The following is a 27,980-nucleotide window of genomic DNA, read 5'->3' as shown; positions in this document are numbered from 1 at the left end:
AAAAGGGGAGGTGCAACGAGACCTGGGTGTCATGGTACATCAGTCATTGAAGGTTGGCATGCAGGTACAGCAGGCAGTTAAGAAAGCAAATGGCATGTTGGCCTTCATAGCGAGGGGATTTGATTACAGGGGCAGGGAGGTGTTACTACAGTTGTACAGGACCTTGGTGAGGCCACACCTGGAGTATTGTGTACAGTTTTGGTCTCCTAACTTGAGGAAGGACATTCTTGCTATTGAGGGAGTGCAGCGAAGGTTCACCAGACTGATTCCCGGGATGGCGGGACTGACATATCAAGAAAGACTGGATCAACTGGGCTCGTATTCACTGGAGTTCAGAAGAATGAGAGGGGATCTCATAGAAACGTTTAAAATTCTGACGGGTTTAGACAGGTTAGATGCAGGAAGAGTGTTCCCAATGTTGGGGAAGTCCAGAACCAGGGGTCACAGTCTAAGGATAAGGGGTAAGCCATTTAGGACCGAGATGAGGAGAAACTTCTTCACCCAGAGAGTGGTGAACCTGTGGAATTCTCTACCACAGAAAGTTGTTGAGGCCAATTCACGAAATATATTCAAAAAGGAGTTAGATGTAGTCCTTACCACTAGGGGGATCAAGGGGTATGGCGAGAAAGCAGGAATGGGGTACTGAAGTTGCATGTTCAGCCATGAACTCATTGAATGGCGGTGCAAGTTCGAAGGGCCGAATGGGCTACTCCTGCACCTATTTTCTATGTTTCTATGAGCCATTGGGAGAAGGTCCAGTGACCCTGCTGGAAAATGTACGTGTGAGGCCTCAGGTGAGGACAGTGGAATAGCCTGTCGACACTCAGTGTCGAGGTTCACACGGAGTTTGGGCACATGGGTCACATATTGGAGAGAAACTGGTGAGTATAGAACTGAACCCAGCCAGAGTCAGCACCCTCAGGGGAGGAGAGGGAGGGGAACCAGTGAGTGTAGAACTGAACCCAGCCAGAGTCAGCACCTTCAGGGGAGGAGAGGGAGGGGAACCAGTGAGTGGAGAACTGAACCCAGCCAGAGTCAGCACCTTCAGGGGAGGAGAGGGAGGGGAAGCAGTGAGTGTAGAACTGAACCTAGCCAGAGTCAGTACCCTAAGGGGAGGAGAGGGAGGGGAAGCAGTGAGTGTAGAACTGAAGCCAGCCAGAGTCAGTACCCTCGGGAGGAGAGGGAGGGGAACTAGTGAGTGTAGAACTGAAGCCAGCCAGAGTCAGTACCCTCAGGGGAGGGGAACCAGTGAGTGTAGAACTGAACCCAGCCAGAGTCAGCACCCTCAGGGGAGGAGAGGGAGGGGAACCAGTGAGTGTAGAACTGAACCCAGCCAGAGTCAGCACCCTCAGGGGAGGAGAGGGAGGGGAACCAGTGAGTGTAGAACTGAACCCAGCCTAGGATATTAAGGGATATGGGGACAGTGCAGAGAAGTGGAGTTGTGGTAGAAAATCAGCCATGATCTTATTGAATGGCGGAGCAGGCTCGAGGGGCTGAATGACCTACTCCTGCTCCTAGTTCTTATGCATGTTCTGGTGTTCAGTCACGACTGGAGGTGGTGGGACTGCAGAGCTTTGATCTGATTCATTGATTGTGGGATTGCTTAGCCCTGTTTATACCATGCTGCTTCCACTGCTCAGTATGTATGTCGTCCTGTGTTGCAGCTTCCCCAGGCTGGTACCTCATTTCTCGGTACACCTGGTGCTGCTCCTGGCATGCTCTTCTGCACTCCTAATTGAACCAGGCTTGATGGTAATGTTAGAGTGAGGGATATGCTGGGCCATGAGGTTACAGATTGTGGTGGATACAATTCTGCTGCTGATGGCCCACAGCACCTTATGGATGCCCAGTTTTGAGCTGCTAGATCTGTTCTGAATCTATCCCGTTTAGCTCGGTGGTAGTGCCACACAACACATTTGGGAGTGTGTTCGGTGTGACTTTGTCTCCACAATGACTGTGTGCATGTGGGACAGGCTCGATGTACCCGATGGTCTTTACCTGGCCGTCATTGTTTGTATCTGCGACAGGTAGATTGGTGAGGACCAGGTCAAGTAGGTTTTTCCTCGTGTTGGTTCTCTCACCATCTGCTGCAGGCCCAATCTGGCAGATCTGTCCTTCAGGACTCGGCCAGCTCTGTCAGTAGTGGTACTACCGAGTCACTCTTGTTGATGGACATTGAAGTTCCCCACCCAGAGTACATTCTGTGCCCTTGCTACCCTCAGTGCTTCTTCCAAGCTTAAACCAGTGTGAGTAATAGAATAGATTAGATTATAATGTGAGATGTTTATACCTATAATTGTGAAACTATAAGAAATAAGAATTAACAGCAGGCAGGGTAGTTTTGGAATAATGAGAAAATTACTGAAGAAAAGAAACTGCTGGGAACCAGGGAAAGTGACCGTGTAAATCACAGATTAGAGAAATTCCAGCTGTCTTTTCCTCACTTCCTGCCCAAACCCAGCAGAGAAGACAAAGAAGAGTCCGGTGCCAGAGGTGGATCAGTGCAGGGTATAAAAGTGAGGGGAGACCGATGTAAGGGGGCAGTGGGGACTGGAGACACCGGAGATCAAGCTCAGGGTGTCCGAGGTTCCATCCAGCGGGCTGACCTGGTGTCAGTTACTGTGAACACGTGGGACTTGCATGTTTACTCTGATTGATGGATCAGTATAAGGTACGGCAGTCGACTGAGAAACTGCTCATCTAAATTTCTTATTAAGGTATTAAAGTTGCTGACACTGGACTCTGAACCTGCTAATTAATAAGACAAGGCATTAGCTAGAATCTTACATCCCAAAATCTCTCTACCCCTCCACTCCTTGTAAAATGTTACCATTTAATGTATATTTCTCCCTTTTTCTTCCTCCCAAAATGTATCACATCAGATTTCTCTGCACTAAATTTCATCTGACATCTACCTGTCTCATTTACAAACCTGTGCATTCAGACTGAACTCACTTACAGTCCTCTTCACAGTTCCCCACGCTCCCCATTTTTGATGTTCCCAGGAGATTTTGATCGTGTGCCCCATATACCCAAGCCCAGATCATTTCTCCTATATTGAGCAGAGCAATGGTCCCAACACTGACCCTGGGGACACCACTGTTTACATCTGAAGAACCTCCATTAACCGCTACTCTCTGTTTTCTGCCCTTTACCCAACTTCCTCTCCACACTGCCCCATTCCCTTTAACACCGTGAGACTTAATTTGATCAACAAGCCTCCTGTCCGGCACCTTATCAAACACCTTTTGACAATCCATCTACACAACATCCCCTGCATTTCCTTTCTCACTGCACTGTGTTACTTCCTGAAATAATTCCTGCTGTGTGTCCTGAATGAATCCATTTCACTACCAAACCTTGCAATGTTTGCTCCACCCCACAGGGTTCATCTGTTTAAAGCCACAACAGAAAGCTCCAGTTTCCTCCTGGAGTTTGAGAGAAATCAGCTTCAACAATGGGGCAGAGTGTCAGCCAATGAGGGAGATCTGGGTGCAGCCCCGCCCACTTGATGCCACAAGCCCTGCCCCCTCACACTTTGGTTGGAGGACCAACTGCCTGCTCGGTCCTCCAGCCCCACCCCCCACTCCTCCTATTGGTCCGGAGCTGTCGTCAATCACCCGGGCCGGATTAATGCTCAGTCTGAGGGTTCAGAGCTGCATTTAGAAAATAAACATTAATTGAACTCGTCAGTTACAACATTCAATTAATGGAAATTAATAGAAATCACCGGATAAAATATCTTCCGGAGTTTACTAAATGAGGAGTGAGTCTTCACTGAGGGTTTGTTACAGTTTTAGTCTCCAAATCCAATCCAAACGGCCTGATTTTGGTCAGCTTGTATATTGTACATACTGCAGGTCTTATCACCCATTTTTGAAATCATTTATTTATTATTATTATTTATTGTCCCTTTGGCCCTAATCTCGATGGGATGACAAAATAAGATTCAGTTTCCCCAATTTGGACTTTCAATTATTGGAAAAAAATTCTGAGGGACAGGATAAATCTTCATTCAGAAAGACCGGGATTAATCAGGGACAGTCAGCACGGATTGGTTAATGGAAGGTCGTGTCTGACTAACCTGATTGATGTTTTTGAGGAGGTCGCACGGAGGGTCGATGATGGTGTTGTGTTTGATATCGTGTATATGGATTTTAGCAAGGCTTTTGATAAGATCCCACATGGCAGACTGGTCATGAAAGTAACAGCCCATGGGATCCAGGGCAAAGTGGCAACTTGGATCCAAAATTGGCTGAGGTAGGAAGCAAAGGTTAATGGTCAATGGGTGTTTGTGACTGGAAGGCTGTTTCCAGTGGGGTTCCACAGGGCTCAGTACTGGGTCCCTTGCTTTTTCTGGTATACATCAGTGATTTAGACTTGAATGTAGTGGGTATGACAACAAAGTTTGCAGATGATATGAAAATTGGCCGTGTGGTTGATAATGAAGAAGAAAGCTGTAGACTGCAGGAAGGTATCAATGGACCTGTCAGGTGACAGAACAGGGGCAAATGGAATTCAATCCACAGAAGTGTGAGGTAATGCATCTGGTGAGGGCCAACAAGGAAAGGGGATACACAATCATGGTAGGACACTGAGAAGTGCAGAGGAACAGAGGGACCTTGGAGTGTACGTCCACAGATCCCTGAAGGTAGCAGGACAGGTGGATAAAGTGGGTAAGAACACATACGGGATACTAGACTTTATTAACCAAGGCATAGAATACAAGAGCAGGGAGGTTATGCTTGAACTGTATAAAACACGAGTTAGGCCACAGCTAGAATACTGCGTGCAATTCTGGTCACCACATTACAGGAAAGAGAGGGTACAGAAGAGATTTACGAGGATGGACTGGAGAATTTTAGCTATGAGGAAAGATTGGCCAGGCTGCGGTTTTCTTTAGAACAGAGGGGGCTGAGGGGAGACCTCATTGAGGTTTATAAAATTCTGAGGGGCCTAGATAGAGTGGATAGGAGGGACCTATTCCCCTTAGCAGACGGGTCAATAACTAGGGGCATAGATTTAAAGTAATTTTGGTAGAAACATAGAAATCCACAGCGCAGAAGGAGACCATTTTGGCCCATCGTATCCACACCGGCCGACAAAGAGCCACACGGCCCTCGGTCAGCAGCCCTGAAGGTTACATATAAACCAATGAACAATGGCGGAAAGGTAAAGAGCACCCAGCCCAACCAGTTCGCCTCACACAACTGCGACACCCCTTGCACCGAAACATTCTACACTCCACCCCAACCGGAGCCATGTGATCCCCTGGGAGAGGCAAAAACCAGATTTAAAAAACCCAGGCAAATTGGAGAAAAGAAAATCTGGGAAAATTCCTCTCTGACCCATCCGGGCGATCAAAACTAGTCCAGGTCCCTGGCCGTATTCGATTCCCTGCAGTACTTTCCATCGTATCTGCACCAGCCAACACGAGGTTATCCAGTCTAATCCCAATTACCAGCTCTAGGTCCGTAACCTCAAGTGCCCATCCAAGCACCTTTTAAATGTGGTGAGGGTTTCTGCATCCACCACCCTTCCAGGCAGTGAGTTCCAGACCCCCACAACCCTCCGCGTGAAGCCTCCCCTTAAATCCCCTCTGAGCCTTCCACCAACCTCGTAATTGACCCCTCCACCAAGGGAAATAGGCCCTTGCTATCTACTATATCCAGGCCCCTCAAAATTTTGTCACCTCAATGAGGTCTCCTCTCAGCCTCCTCTGTTCCAATGAGAACAAACCCAGCCTATCCAATCTGTCCTCATAGCTAAGATTCTCCATTCCAGGCAGCATCCCAGTAAATCTCCTTTGTACCCTCTCTCTAGTGCAATGACATCCTTCCTATAATATAGCAACCAGAACTCCAGCTGTGCCCTAACCAGAGTCTTATGCAATTTAAGTATTACCTCCCTGCTCTTGTATTCTATGCTTCAGCCAATAAAGGCAACCATTCCGTATGGCTTCTTAACCACCTTATCCACCCTGCCTGCTACTTTCAGGGATCTGTGGACTAGCGCTCCAAAGTCCCTTTGATCATCTACCGCTTAATGTGTATACCTTTTCCTTATTAGCCCTCCCAAAGTGCATTACCTCACACTTCTCCGAATTATATTCCATTTGCCACTGCTCTGCCCACCTGACCAGTAGATTGATATCCTCCGACAGTCCATGACTTTCCTCTTCATTATCAACCACACAGCCAATTTTAATGTCATCTGCAAACGTCATAATCATACTCCCTATATTCAAATCTAGATCGTTGATGTATAGCACAAAAAGCAAGGGACCCAGTCCTGAGCCCTGCGGAACCCCACTGGAAACATCCTTCCAGTCACAAAAACATCCATCAACCATTACCCTTTGCTTCCTACCTCGAAGCCAATTTTGGATCCAACTTGCCACTTTGCTCTGGATCCCATGGGCTTTAACCTTCGTAACCAGTCTACCATATGGGACCTTATCAAAAGCTTTTCTGAAGTCCATATACATTACATCGAACACACTACCCTCATCGACCCCGCTGGTTAACTCCTCCAAAAATTCAATCAGGTTAGTCAAACACGATCTTCTCTTAACAAATCCGTGCTGACTGTCCCTAATTAATCCTTGCCTTTCCAAATGTAGATTTATCCTGCCTTACAGGATTTTTTCCAATAATTTTCCATCACTGAGGTTACTCTGACAGGCCTGTAATTACTCGGCCTATCCCTTTCTCCCTTCTTAAACAAGGGTACCACATTAGCAGTCCTCCGGCACCATGCCCAGATCCAAAGAGGACTGGAAAATGATGGTCAAAGGATCTGCTATTTCCTCTTTTACTTTGCTTAACAGCCTGGGATGCATTTCATCTGGGCCTGGGGACTTGTCTACTTTCAAAGCTGCTAAACCCCTTAATACCTCCTCTCTCACTGTTTATTTCATCCAGAATTTCACACTCCTCGATAGGAGTATCTGCATTGCCCCTTTCCTTTGTGAAAACAAACGCAAAGTATTCATTAAGCATCATGCCAACATCTTCCACCTCCACACAAAGATTACCCTCATGGATCTCTAATAGGCCCGACCCTTTCTTTAGTTATCCGCTTGCTCTTAATATATTTATAGAACATATTTAGGTTTTCCTTAATTTTACTAGCTAAGAATTTTTCATGCTCTTTTAGCATTTCTAATGTCCTTTTTAATTTTATCTCTTAACTTTCTATATTCCTCCAAAGATTCTACAGTATTTAGCTGTAGGTATATGACATAAGCTTTTTTTTTTCTTTATCCTCCCCTGTAAGTCCTTAGATATCCAGGGAGCTCTAGAATTGTTATTCCCACCCTATTTCTTTAAGGGCACATATTTGGCCTGAGCCTTCCGCATCTCCTCCTTGAATACCTCCCACTGTTCCGACACTGATTTACCCACAAGTAGCTGTTTCCAGTCCACTGTGGCCAAATCACTTCTGAACTTAGCAAAGTTAGCTTTTCCCCAATTTGGGACTTTTATTCCAGGCCCATCTATCCTTGTCCTTATCATTAACCAACTTGAATCTGACTGAATTATGGTCACTGGCACCCAAGTGCTCTCCCACTAATATCACTTCAACCTGCCCAGCTACATTCCCCAAAACTAAATCCAAAACCGCCCCCTCTCGCCTGGGGCTTGTTACATGCTGACTAAAACAATTCTCTTGAATGCATTTTAAGAATTCCGCACCCTCTATCACCTTCATGTTTGTCCCAATCAATATTCGGATAGTTAAAATCCCCTATTACTGCCCTATGGTTTTTGGACTTCACAGCAATTTGCCGACATATTTGCTCCTCTATCTCTCTCTCACTGTTTGGGGGTCTATAATACACACCCAGCAGTGTGATCGCCCCTTTTTTTATTTTTCAATTCGACCCATATGGTCTCATTTGATGATCCCTCTAAAATATCATCCCTCCTCACAGCTGTAATAGTTTCTTTAATCAATACCGTGACACCCTTTTTACCCCCCCCCCCCCTCTCTGTCTTGTCTAAAAATCCTGTAACCAGGAATATTGATCTGCCAAACCTGTCCCTCTTTCAGCCATGTGTCTGTAGTGGTTATAATGTCATACTCCCAAGTATCTACCTGTGCTCTTAGCTCATTCCCCTTATTCACTATACTCCATTTAGCACAGGAAGACCTCCTTGATTACGACTTACCAACCCCTGTTTCCTCTGTTTTACAGATTCGCTTTCTAAATTCTTGTTATCCAATTTCTGCTTTACTTCCTTCCCCAGTGAATGTGTTCTCGGGTTCCCATCCCCCTGCCAAGCCAGTTTAAACTCTCCCCAACAGCACTAGCAAAGCTCCCCGCGAGGATATTGGTCCCGGCACTGTTGAGGTGCAACCCGTCCAGTTTGTACAGGTCCCATCTCCCCTAGAAATGGTCCCAATGCCTCTGGAATTTAAAGCCTTCCCTCCTACACCAACTCTCCAGCCACGCGTTCATCCTCTCTGTCCTTCTATTCTTGTACTCATTAGCACGTGGCACCGGGAGTAATCTGGAGATTACTACCTTTGAGGTCGTACCCTTTAATTTTCTTCCTAGTTCCCGAAATTCTGCCTGTTGGACCTCATTCCTCTTTCTACCTATGTCGTTGGTCCCGATATGGACCACGACCTCGAGCTACAGAATGCCCTGTGTCCGCTCTGTGACATCGTTGACCCTGGCACCAGGGAGGCACCACACCATTCTGGAGTCACGTCTGCGATCGCAGAAACGCCTCTCAGTTCCCCTAACGATAGAATCCCCGATCACTAGAGCTCTTTTAGAAACATAGAAACACAGAAAATAGGTGCAGGAGTAGGCCATTCGGCCCTTCTAGCCTGCACCGCCATTCAATGAGTTCATGGCTGAACATGCAACTTCAGTACCCCATTCCTGCTTTCTCGCCATACCCCTTGATCCCCCTAGTAGTAAGGACTTCATCTAACTCCTTTTTGAATATATTTCGTGAATTGGCCTCAAGAACTTCTTGTGGTAGAGAATTCCACAGGTTCACCACTCTCTGGGTGAAGAAGTTTCTCCTCATCTCGGTCCTAAATGGCTTACCCCTTATCCTTAGACTGTGACCCCTGGTTCTGGACTTCCCCAACATTGGGAACATTCTTCCTGCATCTAACCTTTCTAAACCCATCAGAATTTTAAACCTTTCCATGAGGTCCCCTCTCATTCTTCTGAACTCCAGTGAATACAAGCCTAGTTGATCCAGTCTTTCTTGATAGGTGAGTACCGCCATCCCGGGAATCAGTCTGGTGAGCCTTCGCTGCACTCCCTCAATGGCAAGAATGTCCTTCCTCAAGTTAGGAGACCAAAACTGTACACAATACTCCAGGTGTGGCCTCACCAAGGCCCTGTACAACTGTAGCAACACCTCCCTGCCCCTGTACTCAAATCCCCTCGCTATGAAGGCCAACATGCCATTTGCTTTCTTAACTGCCTGCTGTACCTGCATGCCAACCTTCAATGACTGATGTACCATGACACCCAGGTCTCGTTGCACCTCCCCTTTTCCTAATCTGTCACCATTCAGATAATAGTCTGTCTCTCTGGTTTTACCACCAAAGTGGATAACCTCACATTTATCCACATTATACTTCATCTGCCATGCATTTGCCCACTCACCTAACCTATCCAAGTCACTCTGCAGCCTCATAGCATCCATCTCGCAGCTCACACTGCCACCCAACTTAGTGTCATCCGCAAATTTGGAGATACAACATTTAATCCCCTCGTCTAAATCATGAATGTAAAGTGTAAACAGCTGGGGCCCCAGCACAGAACCTTGCGGTACCCCACGAGTCACTGCCTGCCATTCTGACAAGTACCCATTTACTCCTACTCTTTGCTTCCTGTCTGACAACCAGTTCTCAATCCATGTCAGCACACTACCCCCAATCCCATGTGCTTTAACTTTGCACATTAATCTCTTGTGTGGGACCTTGTCGAAAGCCTTCTGAAAGTCCAAATACACCACATCAACTGGTTCTCCCTTGTCCACTCTACTGGAAACATCCTCAAAAAATTCCAGAAGATTTGTCAAGCATGATTTCCCTTTCACAAATCCATGCTGACTTGGACCTATCATGTCACCATTTACCAAATGCGCTGCTATGACATCCTTAATAATTGATTCCATCATTTTACCCACAACTGAGGTCAGGCTGACCGGTCTATAATTCCCTGTTTTCTCTCTCCCTCCTTTTTTAAAAAGTGGGGTTACATTGGCTACCCTCCACTCGATAGGAACTGATTCAGAGTCTATGGAATGTTGGAAAATGACTGTCAATGCATCCGCTATTTCCAAGGCCACCTCCTTAAGTACTCTGGGATGCAGTCCATCAGGCCCTGGGGATTTATCAGCCTTCAATCCCATCAATTTCCCCAACACAATTTCCCGACTAATAAGGATTTCCCTCAGTTCCTCCTCCTTACAAGACCCTCTGACTCCTTTTATATCCGGAAGGTTGTTTGTATCCTCCTTAGTGAATACCGAACCAAAGTACTTGTTCAATTGGTCTGCCATTTCTTTGTTCCCTGTTATGACTTCCCCTGATTCTGACTGCAGGGGACCTACTTTTGTCTTCACTAACCTTTTTCTCTTTACATATCTCTCGAACCTTTTGCAGTCCGTCTTAATGTTCCCTGCAAGCTTCTTCTCGTGCTCCATTTTCCCTGCCCTAATCAAACCCTTTGTCCTCCTCTGCTGAGTTCTAAATTTCTCCCAGTCCCCATGTTCACTGATTTCCCTTGATAGCCACGGTTGAGCCAACTTCCCTTTTTTATTTTTACTCCAGACAGGAATGTACAATTGTTGTCGTTCATCCATGCGGTCTCTAAATGTCTGCCATTGACCATCCACAGTCAACCCCTTAAGTATCATTCGCCAATCTATCCTAGCCAATTCATGCCTCATACCTTCAAAGTTACCCTCTTTAAGTTCTGGACCATGGTCCCTGAATTAATTGTTTCATTCTCCATTCTAATGCAGAATTCCACCATATTATGGTCACTCTTCCCCAAGGGGCCTCGCACAACGAGATTGCTAATTAATCCTCTCTCATTATACAACACCCAGTCTAAGATGGCCTCCCCCCTAGTTGGTTCATCGACATATTGGTCTAGAAAACCATTCCTTATGCACTCCAGGAAATCCTCCTCCACCGTATTGCTTCCAGTTTGGTTAGCCCAATCTATGTGCATATTAAAGTCACCCATTATAACCATTAAAGTCACCCATTTATTCTTCGTTCCTCCCCCTGTGCAGCTGAGCCGCTCGTGGTGCCTTGGAATTGGCTCTGGCTGCACTCCCCAGAGTCACCACCGATGCTCAGAGGTGAATATTGGTTTGAAAGCGAGATAGACTCACGGGGGGACTCCTGCACTAGCTGCCTAGCATTCTTACTCTGTCTGGTGGTCACCCACTTCCCCTCTGCCTGCACGCTTTTAAGCTGCGGGGTGACCACCTCCTGACAGGTGCTATCCATGTAGCTCTCCGCCTCGCGGATACACCGTATTGACTCCAGCCGCCGCTCAATCTCCTAAACGTGGAGCTCGAGTAGTTCAATCTGGAGACACCTCCTGCAGAGTCACTGACACCAATCTCCTCCTGTCTGATATACACCCACCCCACAGTCACTGACACCAATCTCCTCCTGTCTGATATAAACCCACCCCACAGTCACTGACACCAATCTCCTCCTGTCTGATATAAACCCACCCCACAGTCACTGACACCAATCTCCTCCTGTCTGATATAAACCCACCCCACAGTCACCGACACCAATCTCCTCCTGTCTGATATAAACCCACCTCAAAGTCACCGACACCAATCTCCTCCTGTCTGATATAAACCCACCCCAGTCACTGACACCAATCTCCTCCTGTCTGATATCAACCCACCCCACAGTCACTGACACCAATCCCCTCCTGTCTGATATAAACCAACCATCATTATCATCGGCAGTCCCTCGGAGTCGATGATGACTTGTTTCCACATTAAAAACGAGATCTCAGATGTCTGTTAAGTCCAATGCGGGAGCTACAGTCTCTGTCGCAGGTTGGACAGACAGTGGTTGAAAGTACGTTGGTTGAAGTGCCGGTTTGTTGAAGTGCTTGGGTTGTCGTGCGCTCCTCCCGCTGTATGTGCTTGGTCTCCACTTGCTCCAGGTGGAGAGACTCGAAGTGTTCGACACCCTGACAGATTATTCTCTTCCATTTTGAGTGATCTTGCGCCAGGGATTCCCAGGAGTCGGTGGGAATGTTGAACTTCCTGGGGCTCGTTTACCGTGTTGAGGCTCCGAGTAGAGCTCTTGCTTTGGGAATCTTGTATTGAGCATATGGACAATGTGGCCGGTCCATGGTAGCTGATCGAGCGTGGTCAATGCTTCAGTGCTGAGGATGTTGGCCTGCGTGAGAACAGATGTTGGTGCACCTATCCTACCAATGGATTTGCAGGATCTTCCGGAGGCAGTGTTGATGGAACTTCTCCAGTGCTGTGATGTGCCTGCTGTACATAGTCCATGTCTGAGAAGCGTGTCTGAGGGCAGGTATCACTACTGCTCTGTCGACCATGAGCTTTGTGATAGTTTTAAGGTTCTGATCTTCAAACACTCTATTCCTTAGGTGACCAAAGGCTGTGCTGACACACTGAAGGCAGTGTTGGACCACGTCATCGATATCTGCCCTTGTTTACAGTAGGCTCCCGAGGTATGAAAAATGGTCCACGTTGTCCAAGGCCTCATCAAGGATTTTGATAATCGGGTGGGGGGCAGTGCTGTGGGGCGGGGGTAGGTTGATAGAGCACCTTTGTTTTACAGATGTTTAGTGTAAGACCTATGCTCTCAGACGCTACGGTGAACGTGTTGACGCTGGTTTGGAGTGCGACCTCCGAGTGAGCACAGACACAAGCATCATCTACATATTGTAACTCGCTGACAGAGGATGGCACCACCTTGGATCTGGTCTGAAGGCGATGGAGGTTGAACAGTTTCCCGTTTGTTCTGTAGATTATCTCCACTCCAGCGGGAAGCTTACTGACGGTGAGATGTAGCATTGCAGCAAGGAAGATCGAGAAGAGCGTTGGTGCAATGACACAACCTTGCTTCTCCCCGGTCCGTACATGAACTGGGTCTGTGGTGGATCCAATGGTCAGGATCACAGCTTGCATGTTATCATGAAGCAAGTGGAGGATGGTGACAAATTTTTGAGGACAGCCGAATTTGAAGAGTACACTCCATAATCCCTCACGGTTGACGGTGTCAAAAGCCTTTGTCAGGTCAAAGAAGGTTGAACCAATCCCACAGTCACTGACACCCATCTCCTCCCATGTGATATAAACCAACCCACTGGTGATATAAACCATTCCAAGTGGACTGGGTAAATATGTTAAAGGGTAAGACTGTAGAAACGCAGTGGCAAACATTTAAGGAGATATTTCATAACTCTCAGCAAAGATTTATTCAAGTGGGAAATAAAGATGCGAAGTGAAGGATGAACCATCCCTGGCTCACTCAGGAAGTAAAGGATGGTATCAAATTGAAAAAAAGAGGCATATAATGTTGCAAAGGACAGTGGAAAGCCAGAGGATTGGGAAATTTTCAGAAACCAGCAAAGGACAACTAAAAAATGATAAAGACAGAAGATAGTAGATGAGAGCAAACTAGCAAGAAATATAAAAACAGACAGTAGGAGTTTCTACAGGGATATAAAAAGGAAACGAGCAGCTAAAGTAAACATTGGTCCCTTAGAGGATGAGACTGGAGAATTAATAATGGGAAACATGGAAATGGCAGAGATTTTGAAGAAATATTTTGTTTCGGTCTTTACGATAGAGGACACTAAAAACATCCCAATAGTTGATAATCAAAGAGCTGTTGTGGGGGGGAGGGGGGACTTAAAACAGTGACTATCACTAGAGATAAAGTACTGATCAAACTAATGGGACTAAAGGTGGACAAGTCCCTTGGACCTGATGACATGCATCCCAGGGTCTTAAAAGAAGTGGCTGCAAAGATAGTGGATGCATTGGTTGTAATCTGCCAAAATGTCCTTAATTCTGGAGAGGTCCCAGCGGACTGGAAGACCGCAAATGTGACACCCCTATTGAAGAAAGGAGGGAGACAGAGAGCAGGAAACTATTGACCAGTTAGCCTACCATCTGTCATTGGGAAAATACTGGAGACCATCATCAAGGAAGTAGTAGCAGGACATTTAGAAAATCATATTGCAGTCAGGCAGAGTCAGCGTGGTTTTATCTCAGCGATGCAGTGATCGTGACCATCTTTAAAACAGGTGACCAGTCCGACTGCGGCAATTACAGGGGAATCTCCCTGCTATCAGCCACTGGGAAAGTTGTCGCTAGAATCCTCCTCAACTGTCTTCTCCCTGTGGCCGAGGAGCTCCTCCCGGAGTCACAGTGCGGATTTCATCCCCTACGGGACACAACGGACATGATCTTTGCAGCGCGACAGTTGCAGAAAAATTGCAGGGAACAGCACCAGCTCTTGTACATGGCCTTTCTCTACCTTACAAAGGCCTTTGACACTGTCAACCGCGAGGGTCTATGGAGCGTCCTCCTCCGTTTCGGCTGCCCCCAAAAGTTTGTCAACATCCTTCGCCTGCTCCACGACGACATGCAGGCCGTGATCCTTACCAACAGATCCATTACAGACCCAATCCACGTCCGGACTGGGGTCAAACAGGGCTGCGTCATCGCTCCAACCCTCTTCTCAATCTATCTCACTGCCATGATCCACCTCACAGTCAACAAACTCCCCGCTGGAGTGAAACTAAACTACAGACCCAGTGGGAAGCTGATTAACCTTCGCCGTCTCCAGGCCAGGTCCAAGATCACCCCAACCTCTGTCGTTGAGCTACAGTACGCGGACGACGCCTGCATCTGCGCACATTCTGAGGCTGAACTCCAGGATATAGTCCATGTATTCACTGAGGCATATGAAAGCATAGGCCTTACGCTAAACATCCGTAAGACAAAGGTCCTCCACCAACCTGTCCTCGCCACACAGCACTGCCCCCCCAATCATCAAGATCCACGGCGCGGCCCTCGACAATGTGGACCATTTCCCATACCTCGGGAGCCTCTTATCAACAAAAGCAGACATTGATGAGGAGATTCAACACCATCTCCAGTGCACCAGTGCAGCCTTCAGCCGCCTGAGGAAAAAAGTGTTCGAAGACCAGTCCCTCAAATCTACCACCAAGCTCATGGTCTACAGGGCTATAGTAATACCTGCCCTCCTGTATGGCTGAGGCATGGACCACGTACAGTAGACACCTCGAGTCGTTGGAGATATATCACCAACGATGTCTCCGCAAGATCTTACAAATCCCCTGGGAGGGCAGGCGCACCAAAATCAGCGTCCTCGTCCAGGCCAACATCCCCAGCATTGAAGCACTGACCACACTCGATCAGCTTCGCTGGGCAGGCCACATAGTTCGCATGCCAGACACGAGACTCCCAAAGCAAGTACTCTACTCGGAACTCCTTCATGGAAAACAAGCCAAAGGTGGGCAGCGGAAACGTTACAAGGACACCCTGAAAGCCTCCCTGAACAAGTGCGACATCCCCACCAACACCTGGGAGTCCCTGGCCAAAGACCGCCCTAAGTGGAGAAAGTGCATCCGGGAGGGCACTGAGCACTTCAAGTCTCAACACTGAGAGCGTGCAGAAATCAAGCGCAGGCAGCGGAAAGAGCGTGCAGGAAACCAATGCCACCCACCCATTTCCTCAACGACTGTCTGTCCCACTTGTGGCTCTCGTATTGGACTGTTCAGCCACCAAAGAACTCACTTCAGGAGTGGAAGCAAGTCTTCCTCGATTCCGAGGGACTGCCTATGATGATGATGATGATGATTTTATGAAAGGGAAATCATGTTTGGCAAATTTGCTGGAGTTGTTTGAGGATGTAACGAGCGGAGTGGATAAAGGAGATCCAGTTGATGTATATTTCGATTTCCTGAAAGCATTTGATAAGGTGCCACACAAAAGGTTACTGCACAAGATAAAAGTTCACGGGGTTGGGGGTAATATATTAGCATGGATAGAGGATTGGCTAAATAACAGAAAACAGATAGTCAGGATAAATGGGTCATTTTCAGGTTGGCAAACTGTAACTAGTGGGGTGCCGCAGGGATCAGTGCTGGGGCCTTAACTATTTACAATTTACATTAATGACTTGGGTGAAGGGACCGAGAGTAACGCAGCCAAATTTACTGATGATACAAAGATAGGTGGGAAAGCAAGTTGTTAGGAGGACGCAAAGCATTTACAAAGGGATATAGATAGGCTCAGTGAGTGGGCAAAAATCCTCAAACTCCAGTATGTTTGCCAAGCATGATTTTCCTTTCATAAATCCATGTTGACTTTGTTTAATCCCGTTGATATTATCTAAGTGTGCCGTTATCACATCCTTTATAATAGATTTCAGCATTTTCCCTACTACTGATGACAGGCTATCCGGTCTGTAGTTCCCCGTTTTCTCTCTCCCTCCTTTTTTAAATAGTGGGGTTACATTTGCCCCCCTCCAATCTGCAGGATCTGTTCCATAATCTGTAGAATTTTGGAAGATGACAACCAATGCATCCACTATTTGCATGGCTACCTCCTTTAGTACTCTGGGATGTAGATCATCAGGTCCTGGGGATTTATCGGCCTTCAGTCCCATTAGTTTCTCCAGCACTATTTTCTTACTAATAATCATTTCCTTTAATTCCTCTTGCTCACTAGACCCTTGGTTCCCTCGCATTTCTGAGATGTTATTTGTGTCCTCTTCCGTGAAGACAGAATCGAAGTATTTATTTAATTATTCTGCCATTTCCTTGTTCCCCATTACAAATTCTCCTGTTTCTGTCTATAAAGGCCCTACATTTTCATTTACTAATCTTTTTCTTTTCACGTACTTGTAGAAACTTTTGCAGTCAATTTTTATGTTCCTTGCAAGTTTACTCTCATACTCTATTTTTTCCCTCTTAATCAATCTCTTGGTCCTTTTTTTGCTGAATTCTCAACTGCTCCCAATCCTCAGGCTTGCTACTTTTTCTGGCAACTTTGTATAATTCCTCTTTGGATCTAATACTATCCTTCATTTATTTTTTTAGCCATGGATGGGCCACTTTTCCTTTTGTGTTTTTACGCCAGAAAGGAATGTATAACTGTTGCAATTCATGCATTCGTAACTTAAATATTAGCCATTGCCTATCCACTGTCATGCCTTTTAATGAATCTTCCCAATCTATCATAATCAATTCATTCCTCATACCTTCATAGTTTCCTCTGTTTCGATTTAGGACCCTAGTTTCAGATTGGACTACTTCACTTTCCATCTTAAGAAAGAATTCAATCATGTTATGGTCACTCTTCCCTAAAGGACCCCGCACAACAAAACTGTTAATTAACCCCTTCTCATTACACAATACGCAATCTAGGATAGCCTGGTCCCGAGAAGGCTCCTCAACATACTGGTCTAAAAAACCATCTCTGGGAGCACCTTCAGAGGAGGAGAGAGAGGGGAACCATCGAGTGTGGAATTGAACCCAGCCAGAGTCAGCACCTTCAGGGGAGCGGCAGATGGGAGGGAGGGGAACCAGTGAGTGTAGAACTGAACCCAGCCAGAGTCACCACCATCAGGGGAGGAGAGAGAGGGGGACGAGTGAGTGTAGCAGCCAGAGTCAGCACCTTCAGGGGAGGAGAGGGAGGGGAACCAGTGATTGTAGAACTGAACCCAGCACAGTCTACAATTTTTTAGGGGAGGAGAGGGAGGGGAACCAATGAGCGTAGAACTGAAACCAGACAGAGTCAGCACCTTCAGGGGATGAGAGGAAGGGGGACCAGTGAGTGTAGAACTGAACCCAGCCAGAATTGGTGGTGAAAACTGGGAGTGAAGGAGAAACAGTCTAGAAATGTGCGATGATTTGGATTTCAGCACAGCAGGAGGGACAAAGTGTGGGACTGGGATTTACAGCTTTGGAAGAACAAGAGAGGAAAGAATGTTCCATGGAAACTAGGTTTGTCTATTCTGAATTTCTGTTGTACTTGCAGTGATGAGTTTTGTTATCTCCTTTTACAGTGTATTAGAAGGGGAGATTTTCAGACAGGAAACACAAACCAAACATCGCATCAAGATCTAACGGAGTCAATCGATTCATCAGGACCTGAATATCATCGGCCTTTGAAAGTGGAAGGAGAAATATTTGTGCTGCCTGTGGGGAAAAGATTTCCAGTGCACTGCCTGTGGAAAGAGCTTTAACCAGTTACACAGCCTGAAAAAACATCGCACCATTCACAGAGGGGAGAAAACCGTACACGTGTTGTGTGTGTGGACCAGGCTTCAACTGATCATCCAACCTAGAGAGACACAAGGATACCCGCACCACGGAGAAACCGTGGAAATGTGGGGACTGTGGGAAGGGATTCCATTCCCCATCCCTGCTGGAAATTCATCGACGCAGTCACACTGGGGAGATGCCTTTCACCTGCCCCATGTGTGGGAAGGGATTCACTGAGTTATCCCAACTTGTAGCTCACCAGCGAGTTCACACTGGGGCGAGGCTGTTCACCTGTCCCGTGTGTGGGAAGGGATTCACTGGGTCATCCCAACTTGTAGCTCACCAGCGAGTTCACACTGGGGAGAGGCGGTTCACCTGCTCTGAGTGTGGGAAGGGATTCACTCAGTCATCCGACCTGCTGACACACCAGCGAGTTCACACTGGGGAGAGACCATTCACCTGCTCTGAGTGTGGGAAGCAATTCACTTGTTCATCCAACCTGCTGAAACACCAGCGAGTTCACACTGGGGAGAGGCCGTTCACCTGCTTCCAGTGTGGGAAGGGATTCGCTCAGTTAACCACCCTGCAGTCACACCAGCGAGTTCACACTGGGGAGAGGCCGTTCACCTGCTCACAGTGTGGGAAGGGATTCACTTGTTCATCCGATCTGCTGAGACACCAGCGAGTTCACACTGGGGAGAGGCCATTCATTTGCTCACAGTGTGGCAAGGGATTCACTGGGTCATCCAAGCTGCTGAAACACCAGCGAGTTCACACTGGGGAGAGACCGTTCACCTGCTCTGAGTGTGGGAAGCGATTCACTGGGTCATCCGACCTGCTGAAACACCAGCGAGTTCACACTGGGGAGAGACCGTTCACCTGCTCTGAGTGTGGGAAGCGATTCACTGGGTCATCCGACCTGCTGAGACACCAGCGAGTTCACACTGGGGAGAGGCCATTCACCTGCTCTGAGTGTGGGAATGGATTCACTTGTTCATCCCACCTGCTGACACACCAGCGAGTTCACACTGGGGAGAGGCCATTCACCTGCTCTGAGTGTGGGAAGGGATTCACTCAGTCATCCAGCTTGCTGAGACACCAGCGAGTTCACAAGTGACTGCAGGGGTTGGAATCTGCTGTTATTGCTGCTGTTAATCACATCCCGACTGAACCATGTTCATTCTGACAGTTGAGGTTTGTTTCTGCTGATAACCCTATAACTGGGCTGGACTTTAATATTCTGGATATATTGCTGATTGTGTTCTCGGGGCTGCAGTGTCCATTTAAGAAACGCTGTGTGTTATCTTTCCCTTTAATTCAGCAACTCTCAACAGAAATTTAGTTTTCAAAAAAATTATGAACTTTTACGTTAATCCTAAATTGATCTTTGTTACAAATCTACAATAGTGTGAAAGTTTCCACTGAATAAAATCTCCAATTAGAAAGAGTTTGCTGACCATTCTTACTGACTTGCACATTACACACAGTGGCCCCTCCATTATCCACCAGAAAGAAGGGGAATGGGAATTGGTGGGGAATCAGTGTCCCCAAATGTTGCCCCTCCCGTCTGGTGTAGCAATCCCCTCGGCACGGGAATGGAGACAAGTCCAGACCAAAACTGTACGCAGTACTCCAGGTGTGGTCTTACCAACGCCCTGTACAGTTGTAGCAGGACTTCCCGACTTTTATACTCCATCCCCCTTGCAATAAAGGCCAGCATTCCACTTGCCTCCCTGATTACTTGCTCTACCCGCATAAGGAGCGGCGTGCAGCATGGAGGCCCCGACCTGCGAGAGACCATCAGCAGGAGGTCGGGGCCATGAAAGGAGCGGCGTGCGGCCCAGGGAGCAGCGTGGAGGCATGCCACTACAAGGTCCAGCGCGAGCTGATGCAGGAGGGTGACGGCAGCGAAGAGCGATGTCAGCAAGGTCCAGGTCGGTGATTGGAGCGTGGGCAGATACAGCAGGAGCGGCGGGAGACTGGAGGGATGTGATCGGGGCCCCAGGGGGGGCGTGAGTTCGGGGCCTGAGACCCGGGGCAGCATGGGCCAGCCCACACTGCGATATGTATGTATACTCGGTCCATGCAGCAGAACTGGTCTCCAGTCGTCTTGGTTAATCCTTGCCACTGGACCAAGACCTCGCTCTGTCAAGCCCGTGTGGTGGCTGGTGTACAACGGTCACCACACGTTAAACAAATCCACGCACAGGCATCTTCCACCTTTCAGGATGTAGTTCGGGTTCTTCATTCGAAACACCTGTGAACTCATCCTTTTTTTTTTGCGTGGAAGCAAGTCATCCTCATTTCGAGGGACTGCCATGATGATGATGATAATCACATCCCGATTGAACCATGTTCATTCTGACAGTTGGGGTTTGTTTCTGCTGATGTTAATAACCCTATAACTGGGCTGGACTTTAATATTCTGGATATATTGCTGATGGTGTTCTCGGGGCTGCAGTGTCCATTTAAGAAATGCTGTGTGTTATCTTTCCTTTTAATTCAGTAACTTGCAACAGAAATTTGGTTTGCAATAAAATTAAGAACTTTTACTTTAATCCTAATTGATTTTTGGTTCAAAATCTACAATAGTGTGTGAACCTTTCCACGGAATAAAATCTCCAATCAGAAAGAACTTGCTGACAATTGTTACTGACTTGTACATTACACACAGTGGCCCCTCCATTAACCACCAGAAAGAAGGGGAATGGGAATTGGTGGGGAATCTGTGTCCCCAAATGTTGTCCCTCCCGTCTGGTGTAGCAATCCCCTCGGCACGGGAATGGAGACACGTCCAGACCAAAACTATGTGCAGTACGCCAGGTGTGGTCTTACCAACGCCCCGTACAGTTGTAGCAGGACTTACCTATTTTTATACTCCATCCCCGTTGCAACAAAGGCCAGCATTCCATTTGCCTTCCTGATTACTTGCTGTACCTGCATGCTAACTTTTTGACTTTCATGTGCAAGAACCCCCAGATCCATCTGTACTACAGCATTTTGTAATTGTCCCCATTTAAATAATAATTTACTTCTTTATTTTTCCTACCAAAGAAGATAATCTGATATTTTACCAGATTTTCGTCCATCTGCCAGATTTTTGCCCACTCACTGAGCCTATCTATATCCCTTTGTAAATTCTTTGCATCCTCTTCACAACTTGCTTTCCCACCTATCTTTGCATCATCAGCAAATTTGGCTACATTACACTCGGTTCCTTCATCTAAGTCATTAATATCAATTGTAAATAGTTGAGGCCCCAGCACTGATCCCTGTGAAAACCCACTAGTTGCAGTTTGCCAACCTAAAAATGATCCATTTATCCTGACTCTCTGTTTTCTGTTAGTTTGCCATGCTGATATATCCATGCTGATATATTACCTCCAACCCAGTGAACTCTTAGCTTGTGAAGTAACTTTTTGTGTGGCACAATATGGAATGCTTTCTGTTAATCCAAATATACAACATCAACTGGTTCTCCTTTATCCACTCTGCTCATTACATCCTCAAACAACTCCAGCAAATTTGTCAAACGTGATTTCCCTTTCATAAAACCAAGCTGACTCTGCTTGACTGCAATATGATTTTCTAAATGTCCTGCTATTACTTCCTTAATGATGGACTCCAGTATTTTCCCAATGATAGATGGCAGGCTAACTGGTCTATAGTTTCCTGCTCTCTGTCTCCCTCCTTTCTTAAATCAGGGTGTGACATTTGCGGTTTTCCAATCCGCTGGGACCTCTCTAGAATTCAGGGAATTTTGGTAGATTACAACAGATGCATTCAATATTTCTGCAGCCACTTCTTTTAAGACCCTGGGATGCATGTCATCATGTCCAGGGGACTTGTCCACCTTTAGTTCCATTAGTTTGATGAGTACTTTATCTCTAGTGATAGTGACTGTTTTAAGTTTCCCCCACCCCCCACCATGCAATAGCTCCTTGATTATCAACTATTGGGATGTTTTTAGTGTCCTCTACTGTAAAGACCAATAGAAAATATTTGTTCAAAGCCTCTGCCATTTCCGTGTTTCCCATTATTAATTCTCCAGTCCCATCCTCTAAGGACCAATGTTTACTTTAGCTGCTCGTTTCCTTTCTATATACCTGTAGACGCTCTTACTGTCTGTTTTTAAATTTCTTGTTAGTTTGCTCTCATCTGCTAAATATTCTGTCTCTCATTTTTAGTTGTCCTTTGCTGATTTCTAAAAATGTCCCAATCCTCTGGCCTTCCACTGTCCTTTGCAACATTGTATGCCTTTTTCAATTTGATACCATCCTTTACTTCCTTAGTTAGCCAGGGATGGTTCATCCTTCTCTTAGCATCTTTATTTCTCACTTGAATAAATCTTTGCTGAGAGTTATAAAATATCTCCTTAAATGTTTGCCATTGCATTTCTACAGTCTAACCTTTTAACATATTTTCCCAGTGCACTTGGTGTCAGTGACAAGGGTTGGTTTATATCACATGGGAGGAGATCGGTGTCAGTGACTGTGGGATTGGTTCAACCTTCTTTGATCTGACCAAGGCCTTTGACACTGAAAATGGTGAGGGATTATGGAGTGTACTCTACAAATTCGGCTGTCCATATGCCCGATACGAGACTCCCAAAGCAAGTGCTCTATTCAGAGCTTTGACACAGCAGGGACAAAGGCTGGGCAGGGCTTCAGAGTGTTTGTTAGTTTGATTGGACACATGTTTGTGCCAGGTCAGTGGCCCCTGAAAGGGAGCCTTGTTTGCTGATTGTTGTCTGGTGACCCTGGGCCAGCCCGGGCTCACCCTGTTGGGCCAGTCCGGCACACATTGTTGCGCCAGCCTGGCAGAGAAAATCAGTAGCTCATTAATTTTATTCTCACTCTGTGCACAGCAGGTGCAGAACTGAACCAAACCATGTAAGCTGAAAATGCATCATCAGTCACACTGGGGAGAGGCAATTCACCTCCTCTGTGTGTGGGAAGGGATTCACTCGGTCATCCAACCTGCTGAGAGTCCAGCAAATTCATAAATGACTGCAGGGTTTGGATTCTACTGTAATTGCTGCTGTTAATTGTATCCTGACTGAATCATGTTCATTCTGTCAGTTGGGGTTTATTCTGCTGATGTGAATAACCCTATAATTGGGCTGGAGTTTAATATTTTGTTATTTTAAATAACGAGTGTGTCAATATTTGATGTCTCCAAGATAAGAGGAGACTAATTAATGTCCTGTTACCGACTGCTCCATTTTGGGCCTTTTGTCCTTTCTAATTCTAGATTATTTCAGTTCTCATATCTTCGGTTACTCTCAGGGACAAGTCCCAATTCCCCTTACCTTCCAGAGTCCTTGCCTTGGTATCGAGGGAAGGTGCCGGTAACACGCCCGGGATCACCAAACACAAAACCCGGTCTGTTAATCACTTTCAGATACTGGACTTAACGTGTGCCCCACAGCAGCCCTCTCCTTCGATGTGTGAATGGAGCATCACACCTGCAAACCTGGGTTCAATTTAAATTTAAATCCACTCAGCAAATATATTTTTTTAAATATGTACATGTAAACTGATCACATCAAATAATTGGCAAAGATTTAGAGTCACCAAGATGAACAAGTAAACATATTACGGGCCAATAACCCAGCTCTATATTCACAGGAGAAAGTCTGTTATCTAACTCCTGGAATGTCAGGTGGTGAGATGAGACTGAATCACTTTATATACACAACAGCATCCATTCCCACTGTCCCCACATTTACAGTGTTGAGTCAGGTGGGATCCCTAGTCTCACAGGCTGGACGATTGGTTGAAGGTGTTTCCACACAACATGTTCCTGTTTCTCCCCGCTGTGATTGGTGTTTTCGCAAAGGCTGATGATCAGGTGATCCTGATCAATCCGGGAAATCTGTCAAATCTTGACGCGATGATCAGTTTGAGTTTCCCAGCTGCAAATCCTCCCCTTCTAATACCCTGCAAATAAATGGTGGTTACAAACGTTGTTACTTTATGTACAAGATAGAAATTCAGAACAGACAATTCTAGATTCTATATAACATTCTGTCCCCTCCTAAGCTGTAAATTCCTTATTCTAGACACTCTCCCTCCATCCTCACTGTCTAAATTCAACATTCCTTTCAGCGTCTGAGATTTATTATCTCCAGAAAGTGCTGAATCTGGCTGGGTGCAATTCCACAGACATTAGTTAGCCTCTAGTGCCTCACAGTCAGTCGACTCAGTGAGTGCCAGCAGGATTTCCACTGTGGTAGGCATCACAGCCTCAAATCCTGTCCTCAAATGATATCCACACACTTCCCAATTGAGGCCCCTGGATCGGTGTGACAGGGGCAGTGGATGATTTTTTTACTTATATTTAGCCCAGTGGTACTGAGGACAATTATAACCCCTGAACTGCTGCCTTGGCTGAGATCAGCTCACAGCCCAGATCAAGGATTGAACTTGGGACCTTCCCAGTCAGTACTGCAGTGTTCTTAAAATTTGGGGGGTTGGGGGAAGGTTAGAACAGAATATTTTGAAAAAATGTTACTCCACCTTTAACCAAAACCTTTGTCACACTGCACAATTCTGAACTCTTTCCAAATTATACAAGCAAGTTAAATGGATCATCAAAAACAGTGAGACATTTTAGAAAGGCTCAAGTCACTGAAATAGACAGCTTTACAATCACTGCACAGTACAGAAGGGAGCGACTGTTAATAGGAGCTCTGTTAGTGAAGTCCTCCGACACCCCAAGATAAACTGGACTGTTCCTTTAACTATAAATATGCAGAGAAAGGAGAGTCCCTGTCCCTTTAAATATCTGCCCCATTCCCCCAGGCAGTGGGAGGAGGAACAGCACGTGGTCTCTTTATATCCTGATCCAGCAAGCACCGCCAGATGGGCTAAAGAACATAGAATGTGGATCGTATCAGGTTTAGCAGAACAACTGAAAAGAGCAAACAAAGTATTTGCTATATATAGCAGTGTGTATATAAACAAAACACATCATAATGTTTGCTAGTCAATTCCACAGACAAATTATTATATTCACCACATATTACCAGCATTTTATTTCCATTTTCTTTACAATGTAATTGCAAAATGTTTAATATCTTTACCATTTATTGATAACACATTGTCTTGTGTGTTCTTGTTTAGAAAGTGATGTCACACTGACCATTCCGTTACCAAGGTGACCATGTCTGTCTGCAGTATTCAGTGGGAAAGGAGATTAAATCACACCAAGGATAATGAGCACCGGTCTCTCTGTTTTATTGTCCAGTGATCACCTCACCATCTACAGAAGCTCCTGATATTTACCTCCAGTGTGGATCATTGGTGTAAGTGATGGTAAAAATGAAATTGTTGGGTGAAAGAGGAGTTAAGGTGAGGAGTTGGAGAGTAGGGGTGAAGGAGGTGTATGTAGAGAGGGAGTTGGAGAGTAGGGGTGAAGGAGGTGTATGAGTGAGGGGGATTTTGCTGCCCATTAATCACCTCTATTGAGCTATGATGGGGTTTATTTTTCCTTTAAAATGTTTTGAATTGTGTGTTTCACTGCAGTTAGATGCGGGGCTGCAGTTACTTGCGGGCACTGGGCTGTTTCTGGTGAATTAATGTGGACAGTGTTAATTGGGAATAGATTTGAGTGGGATCATTCTGTGTTGAACGCGTTGCTGGGCTGCAGGTTTGCCCACAGTCCCAGTGACTCGGTGCTTTTGACAAAAAATCCAGGGACAGATCACGTTCTTCCAACCCCCTACAAGGAACATTGTAGGTGTGGATGATATCCAGAACTCATGACACTGTCACTATTCACTTCATACCCAATAAACCTGTTAACAATCCATACACAATGCCCCATCTAGGGCGGGTGGGGGCTTGGAGGATGTACTTGGACTGGGGTAAGGCACTTCGGCTGGCCCTTGCTGTCATCTGGGGAGCTCTGCCCTCTGTCGCTTCAGGTAGTCAAAGTGGATCGAGTTACAATTTGCAAAGTCAGTGAGACTTTGGGTTGGGCGGTTCCAGTGACACATTCCTGTGAAACTTCAGGGTGCACCTTATCCTCCAAGGGGACCAATCAGAAATAAGGGTGGAGCCTGTTAGCCATTTTTTGCAGTACAAATAAGCACGTCCATTATTTAAAGAAGTTTCAATATCTTGGCCATTATTGCAAAGGGATGGAGTATAAAAGCAGGGATGTGATACTGCAGCTATACAGGGTATTGGTGAGGCCACACCTGGAATACTGCGTGCAGTTTTGGGTTCCATATTTACAAAAGGATATACTTGCTTTGGAGGCAGTTCAGAGAAGGTTCACTCGGTTGATTCCTGGGATGAGGGGGTTGACTTATGAGGAAAGGTTGAGTAGGTTGGGTTTCTACTCACTGAAATTCAGAAGAATGAGAGGTGATCTTATCAAAATGTATAAAATTATGAGGGGGCTTGACAAGGTGGATGCAGAGAGGATGTTTCCACTAATGGGGGAGACTAGAAGTAGGGGGCACAATCTTAGAATAAGGGGCCGCCCATTTAAAACAAAGATGAGGAGAAATTTCTTCACTCAGAGGGTTGTAAATCTGTAGAATTCGCAGCCTCAGAGAGCTGTGGAAGCTGGGACATTGAATAAATTTTAGACTGTTTCTTAAACGATAAGGGGTTATGGGGAGCAGGTGGGGAAGTGGAGCTGAGTCCATGATCAGATCAGCCATGATCTTATTGAATAGTGGAGCAGGCTCGAGGGGCCGTATGGCCTACTACTGTTCCCATTTCTTATGTTCTTATGTGCTCGCATTGTGACACCAAACCCAGGGACCACTTACACTGAGGCACCAAATTCAGGGATCACTAATCATCATCATAGGCAGTCCCTTGAAATCGAGGAAGACTTGCTTCCATTCTAAAAGTGAGCCCCCAGTAAATTGTACCGTCCAATATGGGAATTACAGTCTCTGTCACAGGCATGTCAGACAATTACTGGAGGAAAGGATGGGTGGGCAGTCTGGTTTGCCATACACTCCTTCCACTGCCTGCGCTTGTTTTCTGCATGCCCTCGACGATGAGACGCGAGGTGCCCAGCATCCTCCCAGATGCTCCTCCTTCACTCAGGGTGATCTTTGGCCAGGGACTCTCGGGTGTCGGTGGGGATGTTGCACTTTCTCAAGGAGGCTTTAAGGGTGTCCTTGAAACGTTTCCTCTCAAAAACAGCAAAGAGAATTACGAAGTCAGAACATTTCAAAGGCAGAATATGCAGTAACCGCATTCAAGAAAATGTTAAACAATATACAAAATAACGGATTTACAGTTCTTTCAAGGGTTGGTTGAAAGGAACATCAGATGAATGTAATGTGAGACACTCCGGTTCAGTCTATGGCACCCACAAGCTGTATACTCAAATGGAACAACCTTGGGATTTGATGTCGTAAAAGATGAACTGGGTGAGAAGTGAAATAATCCAGACTAAGAAAAGGCCCACAATGGAGCAGTCGGTAAGAGAACATTCATTAGTGGTCCTCTTTTATTATGGAGAAATCAAATATTCAACACACTATGTTTGAAACAAGCTGATTTATTCAATATTTATATAGGATATTAATCTCCAGCTCACGTATAGGGCTTTATTAACATTAGCACAAAGTCTAACCGTGGTTCAGTGGCCAATGCAATCAGAGCAAATGCTGCTCGATTCACTAACGCAGCCCATCAATGGCGTG

At 46.2% G+C, this 27,980-nt stretch overlaps 1 pseudogene; it reads left to right on the top strand.

Annotated features, from left to right (window-relative positions):
- The window catches only part of LOC139260404 (zinc finger protein 850-like), a 563,299-nt pseudogene extending 543,461 nt beyond the window's left edge, over positions 1-19,838 (top strand).
- The last annotated feature ends 8,142 nt before the right edge of the window (positions 19,839-27,980 follow it).

Source organism: Pristiophorus japonicus, chromosome 3 (assembly GCF_044704955.1).
Source record: "Pristiophorus japonicus isolate sPriJap1 chromosome 3, sPriJap1.hap1, whole genome shotgun sequence".
NCBI lineage: Eukaryota > Metazoa > Chordata > Chondrichthyes > Pristiophoridae > Pristiophorus > Pristiophorus japonicus.
Note: the sequence above shows the minus strand (reverse complement) of the source record. Positions and strands in the feature narration are given on the sequence as shown.